At 36.8% G+C, this 22,725-nt stretch overlaps 1 protein-coding gene across 27 annotated transcripts in view; it reads left to right on the forward strand.

Annotated features, from left to right (window-relative positions):
- kcnma1a (potassium large conductance calcium-activated channel, subfamily M, alpha member 1a) overlaps window positions 1–22,725 on the forward strand; it is a 135,000-nt gene that overhangs the window by 41,901 nt on the left and 70,374 nt on the right. The window lies entirely within an intron of this gene.

Consider the following 22,725-nt stretch of genomic DNA (forward strand, 5'->3'; position numbering starts at 1 on the left):
GTTCTCTCACACTCCCCATGATTGCCTTTCTCCCTGCACAGAGAACAGCTGTCATTCAGTGTTCTACTTTTTAGGCGGACATTGTTTATGTTGTGCAATGAGTGTGCGTGCTTATCTCTATGCGTACGACTATCCTTTGGGCTTTTATAAGCATATGTGTTGTTAATATTAGAGTGATTATTACTATTTTTACAGAGAGTGTTGCCAGAGTCTGTTTGCATCTCTTTTTTAATTTATTTTTTTTTAATGTGTGAGCATCAGAGGCAGGTTTGCTTCAGCAGACACAGTACGTCTCTGCTTGTTATGTGTTTGTGCATGTGAGGGAGGTCTCTCGTGTGCATGCTTCAAAGTGTAAATTTGTGTGTTTCTGTTTTGGCTAATTACCCTTTTCTGTAAAGAGTGGAACTAATTCAATGCAGTCAGTAAACTCCTCGGCACACATGCGACACACTGTCTCATGTAGAGAGCCTCTCTGTGACAATTGCCTCATTCATTTGCATAAAACTATATTTTTTTGTATGAATGGTACTTATGATACTTTTTGTCTGCATTTCTGCATGAATATGATTGGGGGAATCCTTCAATTCTCACACAAATCCTAAAATCCCTTTGAAGAAATATTCCATTTAGTTATTTTTTATTATTGAAAATAGTTTTGTTTTTTTTGTGTATGGGTCTCAAAAAGCAGAATGATGTAATTGTGTCCTCCAAAAAAAGTCTTCCAACCAGATGTGTGGGACTGATACACATTTACAGAAATTGTTCAGCTGCCTACATAAGCTCATACACTTCTGACACTTTTGGAAATATAATATTGGATTATTCTTCTCATTTCTATGTAAATTTGTAGCTGTGGACAATATTTCGATCACTCCTGTTTTTTGTGACACCTACCAAAGCTTTTTTTCATAATGAAACTCTGTCTCCTGTTCCCTCTACATCACTAGTGCCCAATCCTGGTACTTGAGGGTCACTATCCTGCATGTTTTACATGTCTCTCTGCTTTGACACACCTGACTTGAATAAAGAAGTGATTAACAAGCTTCTGCAGAACTACCCTACATAAACTATGTGCTCTCTGAGCACCTTCAGGATTCCTTCTTGCTTCCTTTACAGTTTTCTTAGTGGTTGAGTTTTAGCTGCACAGCTCATTCATTATTTGTCACTTGCCAACTTGTATCAGTTCAGTCAATTGGAATCCAATCTGTATTGATTTAAATTGACTAAAAGGTGATGAATTACTGTTTATGCAGGGTGGACCTCAGGGAACACTCCCTGCAGCAGGCAGAGGAGGGGGGGCAGAAAGGGATGGGTGTGGTTCAACCTTGGCAGAGTATCAGCTTTAATAAAAGCATATAATAATATGCAAGCTGCCTGCCCAAAGCTCTGATGAAAATAAAATAGGCATTTATAAATTAGAATGGAACAAAAGTTGCACTTTAAAAATCAATGCTGGTATTTGTTAGTTGATTATTTGGCATATCTCTTTGGTCTGCACGCAAATATTTGATCAGCTACCAGATGGGATGCCATAAAATTACAAAGTTTCACTCTGAGAATGAATCTTATTCTTCCTGTGATTCGCTGACCTGCCCTCTGTGTCACTGTAAAAGAGTGTTTTCTAAACCAATATCCTGAAGCCTAAACATTCGGACATACAGCAGGAATAATTCAATTATTTTCGTTATTTGTTTATTTATTTAGTGTTTTTTGCAATTGCTTTGGCACAATTTTTAAAATGAAGCTACAACGAGCTTCATCAATAATGCTACATCAATAATGTGTTTATACTTGATAATTATGTTAAGTGACATTATGATGTACTTCTGTGTTTACATGAGATAAATGTGTTCAGTGTTTTGCAAATTGTTATTTAGTGATTTGCAAAAAGTGTGAGGCTGCCATTGTACAGATCTGGGCTAGTGTTTCACTACTTGAATGTGAAGTTTAGCTAATTGTGGAAACAAATATTGTAGTGTGTAAGCAATCATAAAAAAGTTTAATGTCAGTTTCCCTCTAGAACTATTTTTTGTGTTTAGTACAGAATTCGGAATTTTATGGCATGCAGAACCTGTGAAATAATTCATATTTTTGTGATTTGTGTTGTGCTGTAGTTGCCAAATGCACCAAACCTAAAAGGGCAAACACTGAAAATATCTGCAACAGCATTTTTGGATAATCAGTTTAGGGATCTTTTTATGCTGATGGTAGGTTTTGGCTTCAAGCACACCCACATGGATCCTGATAGCACATCTGTACACTTTGTTCTCTTATTGAATGCATTCTATTTTTGTTTGACTTTGTTATTTTTAGATTGTATTTGTTGTAAAATTAGATTCAGCAAGATCTTTTTTTGTTTGTATCTGTTTTCAGTCTTTGTAAAGAAAGAATGACTTTAGGTTATGTTATTTTTGTAAACACGTGTGGATTCATGATGCTGCTGTTGATGCTAGTTTTTAATTTCCTGCTGTACTAAAATTTAGTTGGGGTTCAGAATTTCTGCACACAGCTGGACCGTGGGTCAAATGCGTGAGGTCAGTTCTGCTGGCTTGGTTTTTCCGCACTGCTGCCACATCTGAAACATAAGCCGTGCCCTGAGTAGTGGAAGATCATTGGAGGAGCCTGAGTGGTAATGCATAAGAAGAACCAACAGGGAGCTCTGGCATGGTCTTGTAAAGTTTGATTTGGTAGGAATTTACTCACTTGCCGTTTTACCTGAGGCAGACATAGTGGAGCTCATCTGAGCATGCATCTACAGTGTACAGACACCTCATTATCAGAAAACATTCTGTCATGCTTCAATTTTTTAACTGTAAGACAGATTCAGTATCATCCTTCACATAGAGCAGAGCTATGTTGCATTTTATCCTTCCACTGCTATTAAACTGCAGCACACAAGGGAGAGTTTTATATTTCTGAAATGGTCCTTCTCAATTTGTCCTCATGAATGATTTTCCCTCCATCTCCCCTTTACGCCTGTCATAACTCTGAGGCGCCCCATGTGATGACTCATTGGCGCTTTTTTCACCCCCTCCTCTATTCTCCTATCTATTAACTCATCCATTTGCCACCTGTGCCTCTATTGCTAAACAGCCAATGACCTACAACTGTCTTCTCTCTCTGCAGCCCCTGTGCCATTTGTCTGTCCCAGCCACCCTCAAATGGTTTCACAAAGGGAAAGGTCAAGAGAGCAGACATAAAAGTGATGTTTCCCTTGAATGGCTGCCTAGGCTTTCTTTTTTTTTTTCTTATTAGATCAAATGAGCCCGTGACTTGCGTGACGATGTATCTGAGACACTGTGGCAACAGTCTGCATTTACTTGTTTCCTTCAGTCTTGGCAAGAAATCAGCGCATTCATTCTAAAAATATTCAGAAGATAAATCATGCCAATGTAACTAAAATGAATAAAGTAAAAAGTACAAGCATTGCACATTGTGTTTATATCTAATAATCTCTAATATTATTTAAGTACAAGTCCACGTTCACTCTTCTAAAACACGCCTATACTATTAGGAAGTTAAAAATTCTGTAAAACAAGTGGTTGCATTAATGGCAATGGAAGATAATTTTTGCTCTGCTGAAACCTCAAACAATTACCAACTTGTTTGGCTACTGACAGATAAGAGGCACACCATCATGCAATCACTAGATAAACAGAAAATGACCTGCAGTGACCTACATGTTTGCAGTTATCAAGGATGCAGCCTTTCTTGTGTTTGTCATTTGAAGCTTCCTGTCACCTGTCCCTATCTGATTTTGGTCATAGCTGCCTTGTTTGGTCTAGGGACGGAGTGTGGAGTGACTCAGTGATTCCAGAATGACGCACACCTAATGGATCCAAACCTCCAGCATGTATCGATCCACCCACATCTAGCACTGCTCCTGTTGCCAGACACATTTCTTAAATCCCACCGAAAAGGGTCAGAAGCAGGTGAAAATAATGTCTCTAGTTACAGTGCTGCTGTTTTAAGGGTTTTATTTATAAGAGACTGAAGCCAAGTTTTTAATTTTATTATTACTTTGCATATTTTTTATGTATTTGCAGAAAGGTACAAGTAAAAAAAAAGGTTTCCGTTTTCTTCTTTTGGTCATATATGGTCTTATATACATATTTAGTTCTCAGCAATGCTTGCTGTAAAAGCTACCTAAACAAATGCGCTAACTAGACAGCTGAACATTTGAAAGGCATACAAAAATAGTTCAATTCTGACACGACTCTTGAGCTAAGGGCTAATTAGAATGCAGCTAAGACAATCCTGGATTACTACCATTTTAAAGTTGACAGTGGTGTAAAGATTAAAACAACAGCGTTTGCATGAATCAGTTTGAAATGTTAACAATTGGAGCTGTTTTAAGACATTTTGGAAGACATTGTTGGCTTATTAATATGGTCTGAATAGGACCACTTTCAATCAATATAATTTTGTATCAATGTAATTCTATTTTTTTGTAAACATCAGCCCATGAGAGCACAGTGTTGTGTTGGCAAAAAAACAAACAAAAACAAAGTAAATAAATAAACTGCAGTCATTTCAAATTGCCATCCTACATTTATCTGTGCTCTTTCATCAATATTGCACATTCAAATAAACTTAATCATTACTTTACAGTCAGGGTATTTTCCTAAATTATTAATAAATGGTTAATAATAGGGTTATTGTTTAAGCTGCAAATACATAATAAGCTATTATAGTGCATTTGAGAAAAAGTACAATAATGACTCAATACTGAGCTGATATTTATCTGTACTCTTCATTCTCACTGTTTACCTGCATTCTTCATCATTTGCATCTTAAATATCAAACATTTGTCACTAAGTTACCTGCATGCCAGCACTATAAGCATTTGTAAATGCAAAGTTTGTTTTGGCATATAGAGTTATTTATTTAAAAATGAAAGCTGAGGATCAGATTATTTACACGAGTGAATACCAAAACAGCAATTAATCTTGCCAAATAGTGATCCTGCTTCAGTGGATGCTACTTTATGGAGGATACTTTATAAAGGTACCCTTATTGTAAAGTGGTACCCTTGGTTCTTTGACAGCCGGCAATGTGTCTCCCATTTTTTTTTTGTTAGATGGCAGCTTTGAAGTTTCCATTTCAAACTAGAAAATAAAGATAAATATCCACCCAAAAAAAGCAAGTTTTTTTTTTTTTTTTTTTTTGTATTTTGCTCTATTCCACTCCTGGATACTTTGAGCACTGAGGCTGCATTAGAAAAACATAAAGTGTCTATTCTTACTCAATTTTAGGTCAGCTGCACCAGAGGTTGTTATGTTTTGTTATTAAATCTATTTACATCATACGTTTGTTCAGTGAAGACTTGTCAAGTTGTGAATTATGATAGTTTTTGTTTTGTTTTGTTTTGTTTTTGTCTCTCCGTAAAACAAGCATTCTTCATGTTGTTTTATAGCTTCCTATCTACTCACAGTGGGATTATTTATTTGTTTATTTTCAGTAGGACATTGATCTGAGCATGCATGGAACAGCCCTTTGATTGAACGGTGCAGAGAAAAAAATTTGTCTCACAAGCAACTTCTGCACAGGCATATGTAGCTATTAGTAACTTGCTTTGACTGCGAACAAATAAAATTGTCCAAAAAGGTGTGTTTACAAACAAGATACCAAAAAGAACATTAATTTTACTCCCAAATTTAGGCTGAAATGTCACTATCTAAAACAAAATGATGGTAAAACGACTTTGAGATATCTCCTGTGGTGTTGCTACCTGCCTGGAACGAATCAAGAGAACATTCCTGAGCGGATTAATCAGGCATTACGTTATTAACATTCTACATCATCTTGGTGCGCACGTTATATGGTGCGTGTCGATGGGTCTGTGAAGCAGGAACTGCCTCCTCTTCTCAGCCTGTCTCATCACCTATATATCAGCAGGTCTGAGTCACACAGAGCGAGTTGAGTGTAGGTGTGAAGGGATCAGCGGAGATGTGGCTCACTGCATTCCGACCTCTGTTTTATGGAGGGGACAGGTTATTATTGCTGCAACATCCGTGGTAGAAGATGGATGGTTCGGTTCCACTCCTACTAAAACTGACCTAAGAGGCAGTAAAAAGCAACTGTCATGTGACATATTATTTCAATAAGAAATGCCCTCTTACTTTGCTTTGTGGAGCCTTACAGGGATAAATACTGGGTGCTAACGTCATACCATGTTATGTATTTTCCTGTCTTTTAAGCAACCTACAGATTTGGGGACAGACCTGGTGAGAGGGATGTTCTCAGGTTGGTTCTGAATGTACCTTTGCAACGCGGTCATGTTTGCGCCTCTAATTGCTTATCAGAGGAGTCAGCTCAGCGGGGACCATCTGCTAAGCCAGGTTTCAGATCTGTTTACCCCCTTTGGGATTCTGTTTCCTGGGATGGGACGGCCAACACTGTGTCCCTAAAACGCATAACCTCCACCAGACTGTCACTTACTGCTCACAGTTTCCATGAGATCATCAGGGGATGATCCCAGGTGATGTAAGAGGCACAGAAAAGAAAGGTGTGAGATTCTTTTTTATGATCAGGCTAAAGAGAGGGGAGATAGTGAAGGGCCTGGATAAGAATTTCAGCATGCAGTTATCAAAAGATGAGCAGCTGTCTAATGTATTTGATTTTATTTAATCACCTTGATTTTCTTTTTAGGACGCCAATTGTTTCCAAGCGTTTCATTCGAGCTTTTCCACCATATTTACACAACATCCAGTCTTGCATGTGAGTTAATTAGAGAAACTGAGATAATTTTTGCCATGTTACTCCCTCTCTCTCCTATTAAGAGCAATAGCAAGGTGCTAATGAAATGATCTGTAGGTCTGTCTCTGCCTCTGGCCTTAAATTACATCAGTATTGACTTCAAAGCCTCAATGCATCAAAAAAAGACCAGAAGCAGTGCAGTTCGGCTCAGTTCGTTCTCTCTTCTCTCTGTACATCCTACATGTAACCACACAGCTGGACTTGACCACACACATAAAAGCCTGCATGGATAATGTTTAATATACAGTATGACATTTTTAGATGTGCACCTATCTTTCTCATAAAAAAATCTATGTTAAAAATAAGTTTTAACTCTAAATACTTGTGTTGAAAGAAGAATATATCAGAATAGAACATGAAAACTCATTGCCCGCTACCTTTCATGTCAGAGTTTTACATTAAGATTATCTAGAGGGGTCAGAGTTTTAGCCATTTTGGTCAAACCTTGTAAATGTTATACACAATCTATCACAGTAATGATATTAATAATTGTTGGATTTTGTGAGATGTGTTAGCTCTCAAAGGATGTTGAGGATGACTTTCAGCTACTACCACACCAAATTTTAGCTCAATATCTGTAAAATCACCTGCGTTTTAGCTATTTTTGTGCTGGCTAACTTTGGTAAGCTGTGTTTGTCATCTAAAATTGGATTGACCCCAAAAGATAATCAGTTGTAGATGTACATACAACAATTACTTTGTTAAAGTTTCTTCAAAATCAGTCCACAAGATATTTTGCTAACGGTCTTATGGAGGTGTCTTCATTATTTTTTTATCAACCTATTTTGTACAGTATTGACTCTGAAAGTCAATCAGTTGTAGTTGTACTGCCAGTGATCAATTTTTGAGATTTTCATGAAATCCTGCCCACTGGTGTGTGTGTGAATACACATGCATACATGGGTAAAAACATTTATGGCCTTTTGTTTTTGACGATGTATGATAACCAGGTAACAAACAAGTTCAAATGCCCCATCCTACTTTTCAGAAGGGATTGCAATTTATGCACATTTAAAAAAAAACAAAAAACATTATTGTTTTTATGCCATCTAATTCAGTATATTTTAAAATAATCCTTTTCATAAACTGACTGCAAAGTGCCGGCTGGGGAGAGCTCCATCATGGGGCTACTTAGATGAAGTATTAAAAGCAGAAATCTCCCTCTGACAAAATCGCTAAAAGGCCAGACAATCCCGGCCTCTGAAGACTGAATAGTGTCTCGATTCTGTTACCCTGTTTTATTACTTTGGTGCAGCTGTGTGTGTTCTCCTGGCTCGTTGCGTTCACCGGTATTCCCACGAGTGGTATATCACCGTGGCAACATCTCACATCTCTTGCTCGCTGGAATGAGCTCTGTGCCCTCCGTTCGTCTCTGTTTTTGTTTCTCTCTGGGTGCTTCTACTCTTTACAGCCACTTTTGGATATATTTACAATGGCAACGAGGAAGTTAGCGGAGATGTCATCAACGAGCGGCTTAAATCAAAATTATTTTAGGTGTTTGTAAACCAACTGGCAGAAGGGGAAACTTGGATGACATGCTAAGTTAATATGATATTGGAAGAATTTTCTCCACTAAACACAAAAAATATTGTGTCAAAGTGTAAAAAATGTTAAAATGCATTTTGTAATACATTTTCAAAAATGCAGATGTGGTTGTAATCTTTCATCTTTAATTCTCTGTTACAGCTGATGAACACCATTAGACAGCAAAATATTTTAGGATACCTGTGTATATTGAATAGTTGTGTTATTTTTTATCTTACACTGTGAAAGGCAAAAGGTGATAATGCTTCTGCCTGTGTGTGTGTGTGTGTGTGTGTGTGTGTGTGTGTTCCTTTGTCTGTACCGAAGTAAAATATCTCATGAACCACTGCAGAAATTTTATTGATATTTTCAGAAAGTAATTATTGGGTGAACATCAACAGTTGATTACATTTTGAAGTCGACCCAATTCAAGATGGCTTGCATAGCAAACTTACCAAACACAAAAATGGCTACAACCTTTTATTGGTACTGAGCTGAACTTAAGTGTGGTCGTAGCTGAGAGTCTTCTCAACATATGCTCCGAGGGCTAACACATCTTACAAGATCTCAAATAAAGATTATGTATATTGCTATTTGCAAGATTTGGCCAAAATGTCCAACTTGTTATAAGATGATTTTAGTTTAAATATCTGTCATGAAAGGCAACAGGCGATATGCATTCCTTCAACAAAAGGAAGGTCTTTAATTTATGAACTGTTTTCAACAAATTATCTTGTGAAGCATAAAGAATCAAATGAAAAACAAGAGAGATTCTGCATATACTCAAACCAAATGCCAACATCCAAAGGTTTTGTAAGGGTGGAATAAAAAAATGAACCTTTGGCTATTCAAATCTAAATCTGTTTTTCTAAATGCTAATTTTTTTATTAAACTTAACAGACATGGGTCATCTAGACCCTGTAGCATTCACAGTTTCTTTCTAAGTTAATTAAACATTTGCTAAAAACTCATATTAAGTTAAAAACATGCTGTATATGCCAAAAACATTAAAGTATATCCCATCTTCTTGTGACTTAAATCATTGTCAAATATTTACTGAAGAAGTGATGGTTTGAACTGCTGAGAGGTCTGCCAGCTTATCTGGTTGTTTACTTGTAATTAAGGAGAAATAAAACGCTCTTGATGATCTAAAGGTCATCTAGACATTTGCCAGGGAGAAATTGATTTTAATGACTTGCCTTTATAAATAATTTATAAAAACATAGACAATCATATAAACTGCATTTTAGGTGGACCCTCTACAGTTTCTGTATTTGTTGAAGTAGGATTACCTTTTTGATGGGAAAAGCTGTTTATCTACAAAAACAAATTAATATTATACACCCCAGTAGGAATTGTAGCCTATAAATCATTGGCAAATTACTCTTTTGTTCTTCTCCCACAGCCATATCTAAAAATTATAATTGTACACTGAAGGGCCTTTAGAAGAAATAAAACTGAATATAAAATATGTTAGTTTCGCTGTTGTTTGTTCCCTGCAGCCAGCTATGAGTTTGTTTGGGGAGAGCTGTTGCCAAAGGGTTCAGAGTGACAGTTTTACCCCTCCTGTTTAAGGGTGAAGACATCGGTGACGTGTTAAGGTCATTTACGGTGAATTCCAGGTATTCACCCCCCTGTCAGTGGCTGAGCTGGACAGCCGTGCGTGCCTCCTGATGGGATGTGGCAGAAAGCAAACAGAGGCAGAATTCGTGGAGATGCATTTAATACAGAGCCTGTCAACAAACATGGGATACTAATGCAGCTTTTCTGTCCCCTCGGATCCGAGCTTCATCGCTCATCTTGTAGCGATCGGGCATTCCACCGCATCAGAACTCACTTCATTGTTCGCAGGAGAAAGTGGGCTTTGACACGGATGATAAACTCCTCATTAACCTTCAGGAAATGAAATCTCGATTTAATTAGATAGAGATCATGTCACCACTGCATCTCCTCTGAGATGAAACTGTCTGTAGGGGGGATTTTATTTTGGTGTTAAAGAAAGGTGGTTTTAAATAAAGACAGCATAGAGGACAAATATATTATTTGATCTTTCAAATAGTAGCAAATTTGTCTGTCCTACTTTTGTTTTTATATTACGTAAAAGCACGCTGTTCCTATAGCAGCAAAATTCAGTCAGATTGTTTTGGAGTTGGGTGAAAGATTCTGCTGAAATGGTGTAATATGCATCAGACAAAGTACTTCTTCAGCAAAAACTGTAACAGAAAAGGCGTTAGTGTGATAAAGTTTTGATATTATTAACTTTGGCAGGGATGATTTATACCATAATATAAGATATATAATGGGATCGTGTGTTCAGCAACTACTGCTTGGGTAACTATGCTGTGACCTGAATGTATTATGGTCTGTAGAGCAGAATAAGACACTTAAAAACAACCTTTTAGCATTCAGACAACAAACTGTCCTTCCTCTTCACTTTAGAGTGGTCATTTTGTGTTATTCAGATGGGAAATTAAACCAGTTATATAACTGTCAAGTTAGCCATTATTTACAACATGACTCAACTACAAGCTTAAAACAGGAATGTCATTTATCACAGTAGGTTTGCTTGTTATAAAAATACTATTTGGACCAAATTATTAGGGATGATTATCCTCTCTCTTTTCTCTGTTTATTGTTTGACTTCTGAATTTCCTTTTTGTATCTAGATACTGTATCTTAGCTTGAATAAAACACCTGGATGATGCGATGCCAGTTTTTGATTCTTATTATTTTTTGTATTTTTTTTCTAATATTGAAAAAACAAAATGTTTTTCCAATATGCAAACTTGTAAAGCTGATTGTAAAACCTGTATTTTTTTTCAAATTCCTCTTTAATTCATCCAGTTCTTTTAAAAATGAGATAACTTTTCATCCTCACTGATTTCCTCATAGATCTCTCACAGCGTTTCACACATAGACACTACTTTGTTTCTCCGGTTTTGCCAACTCAGCTGTAAAATGATGGTTTGATCAGTCAGACAAAGCACTACCTTGGTTTATGAATTTGTCTAAATATGAGCATGTTGTTTTAGTGACCAATTAACTTTAAAGCAAAATCAGGGAATCACCATGTCACCATGAATGATGTGTCTTATGTAACAATGGATTAGGAGATGGAAGTGCTGCAAACATAAATACTGTGAATGCCAGTAGGATAAAACCTGTAAAATAAAGTAAAATGACAAGAGTGCAAATCAGAGAAGAAAAGCTAAGATGTTTAGCTTATATAGGTGAAAAAAATTGTTTTTCTTTTCTTTTTGACAAAGCTGAAATGAAAAGACTCCTTTTGTGACTCTTAAAAGAACAGCTTTTATGAGAGCACGCAGAAACATGATTAATAAGTGTAATAAGTATGCAGCAATCTTGTAATCTGGTTAATTAGACTGTTTTTAATCATGTTCTCTACATTTTATTCCCAGCGTTTGAGAGTTGAAGCGATGAATGAAACTGGAAAATGGTTGAAAATTGCTCTGGAAAAAAGCAAGTGTAAACTTGCAGAGATTATGCCACAGCTTTGTGACTACCTCTCACTTAATATAACCTTTTTTTTACTTTTTTCTTTTTGTAGAACATCTGCCAGAAAATTAAAACAACAACAAGATAAAAAAAAGAAACTTTGCAGCTCTTCACAATTGGTAATAAATTTGAGCATAGCTAAAGGGTTTATTTTGCTTTTGTTTATTCCACCAACAGTATAAAATATCAGTCATGGGTGTTGACATTTTGTTTTGCGATTCCCAAGTTTTTGGAGCAATTTTTGAAATCGGTGATGTTGAGCAGTGAATCGCTGCGTCACAGAGTTTCCACTGACATTATTAATTCTTTAATTTAGCTCACAGTTAGCATCACGGCAGCAGTTAAAGAGTCACATTTGACTAAAAATAATGTCTCCCTCCAGCTACCGTGTATATGCATAATGGACATAATGGTGATTTAGTGCTGTGGAAGCAGGTTTTTGCCGTATAAAAGTCCCATTTGATATTCTGCAGCTGTACTCCAGTTTTCCAAAAGAAACCATCCATAAGCTCATGTAGTGGATGTCAAGTGGGGAATGAATATGATGGTTGAAAATTTTCCTCTCAAGCGCTGACAGCAGCTCTTTGCAGGCAGGTCACATGCGCTTTCTCATCTGCTCGGGGTTCCTCCCTTCAGTCTCGTGGACAAAGGCGCACAAAAAGGTTGAACATATGGTGACGTTGAAGACTTTCACACATGATTTGCGTGCACGTAGAAAAGTGAGCACAGGCATGAACATGCTGTGGCATTTAAATTCACGCTGCGCCTTAGAGGACATGCTCTAATATTCTCCTCCACCTCTACCCCCCTTCCTCCTCAGCTGCACACATTCTGTCCCCTCCACGAGCTGTTTTCTCTCACCTCTTAATGCTCTTCATGTCCCACTGGAGGTGAGGGGCTCTTTCCGATATTCTCTCATCCTTCCATCTCCTGCCAACATCACTTTCATTTTTTCTCTCCTCTCTCCCTCTCTCCTTTTCTGTCGCTTTCCTCAAGGTCATTGTCATGCTCTTAGTTTTTCCTCGACAAATGATGCTGTAGAGGAGGGAAAGCCTGCTCACTCTAGAATCTATGCATCTCACGTGAGTTCCTCCCAGTTAGTATGATTTAATTAGCCGATTATGCATTTCATAGTGCACAAGTACCAGCAAATATTGTTCTTCTGAATTAATGAAGCCACAGATAAGCTTTTAGAGGCGCCTTATTTTTTCAGACAGGTTGTCCTATGTGTATGTAACAGATCCCCACAGGCCTTCTTCTTCATCTCCCACTGACAGGTGCTCATTTTAGGAGCTGTCATCCTGTCAGACCCGTGAGGCTTTGCTTCACAGCGACCCACTCCCCACCTTCTCCCCTGCCAATCACCGTCTCTGTTACCTGGGTGCAACAGTATGTGGGCATCTATCTGACAAAGGCCATGAAGGGTAAATGGAGCCATTTCATACAGTGGAGCAATATGGAAGTTTGATTTATGTGAATGCGTTTCTGTTTTATTTACAGTTTGTTCATGTAGAGGCTTTACCTTCTTTTACTGGATGTGTGCAGGATGATAAAATGCTATCACCTGCTGCCAAAGGGCAATCATGTTTTAGCCTGAGTGTCTGTGGGCATTATTTGATTTATCTGCCATGTTAGCAAAATAATTGATGACGCATTGGACTGATATTAATGAAACTCTAATGGAAGTAATCATTAGATGTACATCTACAACTGGTTAACTTCTGTAGTCAACCTTATTTAAGATGGCTCCACAGGTAAGCAATTGAGAAAACACAAAAAAGCTATACTTCAGTCAATTTTTACAGATAATGAGCGAAAATTAAGTGTTGTAGCTGAAAGTCATCTTCGCGAACACCTCACAAGATCTTGCATGAAGAATACATATAATTACAGTTTATTAGTTTAACATTTATTATCAATGCAGGTTAAATAATCCACAATAATCCATATCCAAAGCAAATACCAAATTGTGGCGTTCCACGATGTGCTGTGGGGGAAGCAGTTCTGCTTGTTTTGGCTAGTTGTTGGTTTGTACCTGTTCTGTTGACATTGCCAAATTTCACTTTAAACCAAGTCAGCAGTGTGAAAGTGTTACATTTCACACCATGTTCATATTTTCATGCATCAAAATGAGGCACAGCTCCAGTAGTGTCACATTTTCAATTCTGCACAGGCTCTGATTTAAATGAAAGGAAACCCTCTCATGCAGGTTTTGTAATAAACAAACACATTGCCCCGATCATCTCAGAGAGTTCCTGAGATTAATTTTGATTGGCTCTGTGCAGTGTCTGCAGACAGGTGTCATAATATGCTGGATGTTTCTATTTGGCACACAGACATCAACAATTCTGAGCCATGAATCAGACTATCTGTAACAAAAAAAAACAAAACAAGTATTACTGTATATGTTGCCATTTTTAGTTGTAGACTCAATGCATTTTGTGTCAGTTTGAATAGACCGGTTTTAGTATAGCATGGTTCATTTATGGATGACTGATAATGGGGGGTTTTGAAGGACAGGTAGGTGTCATCCCACCGATCCTTTATTTGTAGAGTTTTACTCCAGAGATAGCACCTGTATAACCTTGGATGGTAACACAAAAGGAGCTTCTGTGACGGTGTTGTGTGGCAGAAGATATGATAAAAGAAGAACACACTAGACTGCATGGTGACATGGATTTTTATAGAACCTTGAGTCCCTCTTTCACCTCCAGCTTCGGGAAATCAGATATAAAAGCACAGTTATCTTCTAAATAGACTTGCACAAATAGCAGATACTGAATAGAAAAGATGACAGATAAAATGGATCAGTTCATCTGGATCTTGAATTTATTTCGACTTCAACTTGTATTTAAGCCAAGCTCACAACCCACTGCAGGCGTTTTGGACACTCACAGGGGTTGATAGCTTGCAGCTGAGCCACAGGGTCCCGGTGATCACCGTTGTAAAGTTTGCAAAATAGTACGGACAGCTTGTCAAGTATAGGTTGCATGCCTGACTTGCTGAAGGCATGAAAAAAACTTATGCAATCAGCCTGTAGAAAACATGTGTGATGCACGTGATAATAATTTTTAGGTTTAATTTATAGATTGGTTTCTTTCCAATTTAGTGGAAGTCCTGCCCCTAATTTATCATGTGGGTTGGGTGTGCTGCATGCTCGCCACACATAGAGGTAGGAAGTAATATATACTTCTGACTTGCAGTGTAGAGTACTTGTGTAGTACTTTTGAGGCATGTAAATCTTACAGTGACCGTGTGTCACTCAGGCTGTCATTGCAAAACCCCTACTATCCGTGCTCCTGACTTGGTTCAGGTGTACAGAAGAAGTACAGGTTCTCTATGTATTGTGTGCATTCTTGATTTTTCACAGAACACGTAGAATTTGTACGTGCAGAACCACAAGTCTCCACCGCCAGTTCACAATCTCTGTGGGGCCAAACACAGAAGTGTTGCACAAATCTCAAGCACAGTTTGGACAGGGTTTTTTTTTTCCATAGAGGAGCCAAGCGGGTGGTGAGTGAGGCTTTAGGCTTTAACCCTCTGTAATTTATAATGTAGAATTAAGTGAGAGGTTCAGAGAAAATTTAAAAAAAAAGTTCAATATAATGGTTACAGTTTTGATGATGCATGTTACTGGAAACTTTATTGAGAGGCTAGTTCGGACCTTAACATGCTTGTTTGTTTGCGTGTGCAAGTTGTTGAATCATGCCCACACCAATATTAATTTTTTTGTTGGTCAGCCGCACCACAGTGTCATACTGAGGGGTCTACAATTTTTTTTATAGTTGAATGGGTGAAAATAACACAGTGGTTTCTTAACTGTCTATTCAAGAAAGAAAAAATGAAGAAAAGATGTTTGAGTAACTGGGTATATACAGGAACTGGGGTGTATTGTACGGGTGCCAGGTACATACCCAGTAGGTACCAAGGTTCGCACCTGGTAAGAAGCCACTTCATAATACAGCCCAGTCCCTGTGGGTACCAGATACATATTGTACCCTGCACATACTAGGTGTGGTAAGTATGGACGTGCATTGTTACTGAACTTTTTTTGTTGTTGAGGTTGTCACAAAATCAGAAAAATTAAAATCTTTTTGAAAATTGTAACACTTTTTATTTCAATTCTGTCAAAAACCTTAAACTACATGTAGACAAAAAAGGCACATAATTGCTTTTTTCTTTCTTATTTGGTGGATGATTCTTGTTAATATTCAGTTTCACAAATCAGTGTGTGTGTGTGTGTTTATCCATTCCTGACCAACCAGTGTGACTGCTTTAGTGTGATTTGTTATTCCTCCTGTGCATCTTTTCAGTCACACAGTGGGAATCTGTAGTGCGGGTTGAGTTCTATAGTGTGTGACTAGAATGCGGAGTGTTTTTTCTGGCAGGATGTCAGATCATATGTACATCTGTGTTGCTTTCTGGAGCCCCCTGCCATTCGAGCTGAAGGGAAAGGGGAGATCTTAATGTGCGCCGCAGTATGTATGGATGTGTGCCATCAAAGTTTAATGAAGGTTTCATTAGTTGACATTCCCCTAGTGAGAGACTTACACTCTTACCTAAAGCACTCACATGTCATTGTTTCTTTCTGGGTTCCTGAATGATTATGCCCGAGTGCATGTTATGAAAGCAAAACCTTGGAATAGATGCAGATGTTTCCTCAGCAGTGCAGTGAATGTGACAAGTTGCTAAGGAAATGAATAATGCATAATTGCTTCTTTTCCGTTGAAGTCATGTAAATATTTTTTTGAAAATTTGTGAAAGTTATGGATCAGTGTTCACTGGCTGCAGCCTCTCTCTTTTCTTTGAAACAATTTTAAATCTGATTATCTGGATACAAAATGTCTGCAGATAAAAAAACAAAACAAAACAAAAAACAAAAAAACAAAAACAAGTCAGAGTTCTTCTTGGCTGTGATTTCCTTGAAATCCTTTGGTTAAATCTTTAGACAACCTTTAGACATTTTGGGACTGACTTTTTCTGGCAAATCTACAAAACTAAGCTGGATTTTTGGACAATCTTATCCCCATGCTGCACATTTTTGACAGGCATTCTTGACTTTCCCACAAAGTATTTCCACTCATGTAGTCTTGAGTTACCCTTCAGGAGTTTTGGGAGATATTTATTGACGACCGTAGAACGGTGAAAGGTGCGCGTTGATGTTTTTGCTTGTGTCTGTAAATGTTCATGTATCTTTATGTTAGCAAAATATCATGAACTGGTGAATGGATTTTAATAAAACTTTCAGAAATTAATTATTGGATATAAATCTACAAGTTGTTACATTTTGGACTGAATCTGATTCAAGATAGCCACCACAGCTAATAGACCTTAGCAAACACAAAATTAACTGTCAGTTTAACAAATATTGAGCTAATATTGTAGCTGAGAGTCACCACCGTCAAATACTTTGTGTACAGCATTTTTGCTTGAAAACTGGCATTAAGTGACATTAACACTGTCTGTCTGTTAACAAAATATCTCTTGAATTATTGACTGGATTTTAATGAAACTACAAGAAAGTAATTACTGGATGTACATCTACAACTTATTAACCTTTGAAGTCAACTTAATTCAAGATAGCTGTCACCAGTAATTGACATTTACTATTACAGAAATAGGTGTAATGCAATAAATTTTACAGATATTATACTAAATTTTGGTGTGATAGTCATCTTCAATACATACTAACAGTGCATGCAATATTGAGTGAGATTTCATATAATAATTTTCAAGGTTTGACCAAAGTGGCTATAACTCTGTAATTTCTCAACAGATGAAGATCTTAGTTTAAAACTCTGGCATGAAAGGCAACGGGCGATAAGCATTTTTTGAAGGAATGCTAGGCCATGAATTATCCTAATTTGACAAGATTTTATAGCTTTTGATTCTTCTTTTGCCTTTACGGTGCTGTTTTTTTTCTTTATTTGATGCTTTGAAACTACAGTACTGTATGCATATAAATGCATTTTATATTTATTTCAACTGATTTGAAGTTTACCAGGTTTTTAAAAATAATATTAATCTGGTTGAAAGGGAACACGTTTCAGTGTTATGTGACTAATTTGTGCTGGAAATATATCAAATGCTCACATTTTCCAAAGAAAATTCTAATACTAATTTGTTGCAGCAAATGGTCTGTTGGACAATATGTTTACAATATGTATTTATTTTGCTACATTCACTTGTACCACATATGTGACCTGAGGCCCAGTGAAGAGTTTGACAAGAGAAGCATCCTTAGTTGCAGAGGTGACTGATAGAGCAAATCCTTTGATCTCACCAACAAAACAACCCGCAAAGGAGCAGTTTTTATAAAACAGTGTTTACAATGAGAAAAGGTATCATAAACAACTGGCAAGACAGAGTAAATCCACAAGGAGTATTTAACTGTAGAGAGAGAATCTCTTTTAGAGATTTTGTGGTATACAGTAGTATATTACTGGAGCTGCATGGTGAATGGTGGCTGCTATTGTTGTCTCACTGAAAGAAGGTTTGATGTTTGAATCTCAACCACGGCCTTTCTGCTTGGACTTTACCTTTTCTCCTTACGTAATTTCCAACAGTCCAAAAACGTGCATTTTAGATTAGGGTTCTAAGAGGACCTGTGTGCAGGTAATTTCTGTAAACTAGTACTTTTTTCTTCTTCTTCTATTTTTTTTTCTTTTTTTTTTAGCAAAAAATTAGTTCTGGCATGACCATGAAACTTAAATGTCAATTAGTTGTCATATATGATTCTGATGGTTCTTAAAGGACAGGGGGATGTCCTTCTACCAATCCTTTATTGATTGGCTTTGTTCATTTGTTTTCACTGCCAAACTTAATTACACAAACCTATATATATAAATTTTTGCCTTCTGGCTTTTATAAATTAAAACTGCCCCTAGCAGATATACTATAAGCAGAAAACAGAACACAAAACAATGTCTTTAAAAGGGCAAAACCTTTATTAGTTAGTTTGTGAACTTAATCAAATGGAGAAAATAATATTTTAAATCTAACATTTTTTTAAGCCATTTTCACACAAGGGTTATATAGACATGATGAGAATCATCTGAAGTAATTACAAATATAAGATTTGGTGGGTACTGTAACAGGCTTCTGCAGAGCACCTTTATTATTATGTCTGATAATCATTGCCAGATTACACAGAATTAGGGATATAGTGAAAAAACTAAATGAAGCCAGATTTATTTTTATAGGAAAAGTTTATCCTGAAACTGAAATAACAAATTTTATCCACATAACCATTTTAGCCTATAAATATTGCACTTCCCAAGCTGTATTTGAAATATACCATGTTTTTTTTCCATATATTATACACACTATCACTCACTGGCATGATTAGTTGTTTTGCACAAAGACTGTTTGACATGTGAAATGGTGAACCCTAACTCTACTGATCCAACAACCTTTTTTAATGACAGATAATCACTCCTCCAATTTAGCTATCACAATCTCAAACAGATTTCAAACAGGTACTGTATATAAAACAAGCAAATGATAACCCTTTGGTTAATGTTACTGGAGGATTGTAATGATTGGAAAACTGATAGTTTGATCCCATCTTTTCAAAGGCTCAAGCTCAAATGTCCTTGGGAAAGACACAGATCCCTGTCAATACTTTAATGTATGTACAGAAAAAAACATTGTAAGGCAAAAATCATAATAAATCTTGCCACAAGATGGCTCAATGAAACATTAACACAGTTTTTATACATTCTGTAAAAAACAACATTTTTTTTGTAAAGGCTTCTGAAAAAAGGCACTCTTCATTTGGCCACTACCTACAACAGTTGAAATATTGTATTTCCAGATATTTTAGTTGTCTGCACTTCCACTCTGTTTTGTTATTGCAGTGACAAATACAAGCCCAAATGTTTCAGTACAGACATTTGAAGTGAACATGAAATTTTGAGTCTCTCCTTTTGTGACCTTGGTACTTAGCATTAATGTGAAGTGATTATCCTGTGCGTTATCAGCCCACATCACCTGTCTCTAAGTCTCGGCTGTCTTCTTGTCACATAGGGAGCACTTTAAAGGACAGAGGAAGCCATTAGACAGGGTCTCTGTTATAAGAGGAAGTCGTGTGTAAAATGTTTGGCTCCGTTTTAAGACACTTCCATGGGCAGGCTTATGAACTTCTGTAACCTGTCAATTAAACCAAGTGTATCGTGTGTTTAGATGTGTAAATTATTATGTGTTTATAATTCTGATGGTGTTATATGAGAGTTGCTACCTTTAGCTGGCTTGCAGCACTGCAACCTGAAACCTTGCACATTAAAGTTAACACGCACGCGCATACACACACATTTGTCGCACCCCAGTTCACACTTGCAGTCGTCCAGTATTGCCTGCTGAAGTGCACCTTGGAAAACATCTGACAGATATGGCTTAGCACCTTAAATATAGAAAGGGATACACCAGTGCAAACCTACACAGCTATTAAAGAGAAAACATAGACATCACATCCGTCACATGCTGCTCCTCTGACATGATGCCAGCATTTTCCAGTTGGAAACAAATGTGACTCACTTATGCCACCTCAACATATGAATTATAAAATGTGCATCTAAACAGACTCCTAATGTAATTATAATAATTATAGAGGTAGCAGCCGCTACACTTATTAATCCATCTGCTCCTGCAGTGTTTCCTTTTTTGATTATGAGGTTCAGATAATATTCCTTTGCCTGTACCGTTTTTATATATTCCTCTGTTTCTAACACTGGTCTTTATTTGTAGTGGCAGTTGTGCTTTGAAAGAGGAGGGGAAAAGGTGGTAAATGGGGTAGACTGGCTGTTACAGTTGAATAACTGGGTCATTTTAAGATGATGGTGCTTCTTATCTCTCCAGTCTATTGCTGAGTATTAACTAGTAACTGCTCAGTGTTTCAGTTTTTCTTCACTGCTCAGTCACACTTTTATCTTCTCCTTTTCCTCCTTTTCTTTAACATCTACAATAGAAACGATAACTGTTTCCATGTAGATACCAATGTACTCTACATCAGCCAGTAAAACTTTTCTAAATATAGGTTTTGTTTGTGTTAGGCTTTGGAGCGATTCCCGTTCACATTAAAACTGGCTTAAATATCAAATTTCACCAGGACAGACAAATCTCTGATTAAGGTTTAGATTTGCTGACATCCACTCAGGTGGTTTTATGTGTTTCTGATGGGAACAGCAGATTCTTAACAAGTCACTTCCTTAATATAAGTCTCACAACCCACAGTTGATCATATTAAGTAACAAGAACAACAGAAATAGAGATGTTTCTTTTTGGTTCATTATTTATTACTATCAAAACATTGTGTTAACCACAGCGGAGCAGTTGATGCTGATTGTTTGGTGTTTTATTAATAGAATAGTAAATTGGAGTAGGTATCAAGGTTTTCAAAGTCTGCTTTCATTGTTATTCTTTAGCACATAACTTGTTCCTTCAGCAGACGTCATGCCAAAAAAAAAAAAGTGGAATATTTCATCAACTGTAAATATTCTTTTTTCCAGTCTCATCAGTATTGTTATGTAATATCATCACTACAACAGTACATTTTACTTGGTATGATTTATTTTTATGCCACAATAACCTACTTTTTTTCAAATACAAGAAAACAGCCAAAAACAAAACAAAAAAAAAAAGTTTAAAATAATTTTGTTATTATTATTTTTTTTTTCTTGTTAAAGACTTCATACAAAGTTCTGTTTACACCTTCATATTTTGTGTGGACCACCATCATTATCTTTAGTTTGGAAGGTTATACCGTTTCAGTTAACAATGAGCTGCCATTCTCTGTTTAAGCTGCAAATTATTAAAAATGCAGAAGGATGATGGTGTTTACTTAATTTGTCAGCCACAATGCATTGGATTAGCACAAAAGAGCATCACATGAAAGTAATCAAGCTCCCCATCATCAATAATGGATGGCTAAATCAGCAGGGACAGTAGGCTTCTTTTATGAAATGGCTGAATGAGAGAAAAGATCACTGGGGAGGAACCATTATGCATCGCTACATTGGTCAGCTGTTGCAGAGATGATGATTGTGATGTTGGTGGTGATAATGAGATGACAGTTCAGTTTTGCTGGAGAGTATTGCTGCATTTTTTTACCCAACAGAATGGAATAAATTGTAGCTTATTGTTAAGATATTTTCAAGTTTTCCTGCATCAGTCTAGAAGAAACCTTTCTGTATGTTAGTGTTTCCTATGAGTTAAAATAATTTTCTAAACTAGCTAAACTTTCTTGTATTTAGTTCTATTGGACAGCTCTTTTCACTGCAGAATATTTCAGACTGTTGCAGTGAAATCTGTGAATGCATACATGGAAACAAATCTTTGTTTTAAGATTGTGATCATGAAAATATTAAAATATGCCTTTATCACTTCTAATAAGAAGGAGTAGAGTTATAAATCATTTTTGTCAAACCTTGGTTATAACTTTATGCACATTCTTATGTCATATTGTGAGATTTCCAAGATGTGTTACCACTTATAGGAATTACTCTCCACTACTACTATATCAAACTTCAACTCAGTAGCTGCAAATTTCATTTAGTTATAGCCATATTTGTGTGTGCTGTGGTCTCTTAACCTTGATGTCCATCTTAATTTGAGCTGACTCCAAAAGCTAATCAGTTGTAAGTGTATATATGATAACTTTCTGAGAGTTCCATTAAAAACCAATGCTTCATAGGATATTTTGCTATCAGACAAACAGGGTTGATGCTAAGAGTAAGCAAAGATCTTGTGCAATGTATAGTGCTCAGTGTATGTGTTGGGGATGACTCTCAGCTACCACCACACCAAATTGTAGTGCTCATTATCTGCGAAACTGTAAATGTACATTCCATGATTACTTCCTGAAAATATCCTTAAAATTAGTGCTGGGGTTCATGAGATGAAACAATTGAACACTCGCACACATGCGCA

This window comes from Kryptolebias marmoratus, linkage group LG22 (assembly GCF_001649575.2).
Source record: "Kryptolebias marmoratus isolate JLee-2015 linkage group LG22, ASM164957v2, whole genome shotgun sequence".
In the NCBI taxonomy this organism is placed as follows: Eukaryota; Metazoa; Chordata; class Actinopteri; order Cyprinodontiformes; family Rivulidae; genus Kryptolebias; species Kryptolebias marmoratus.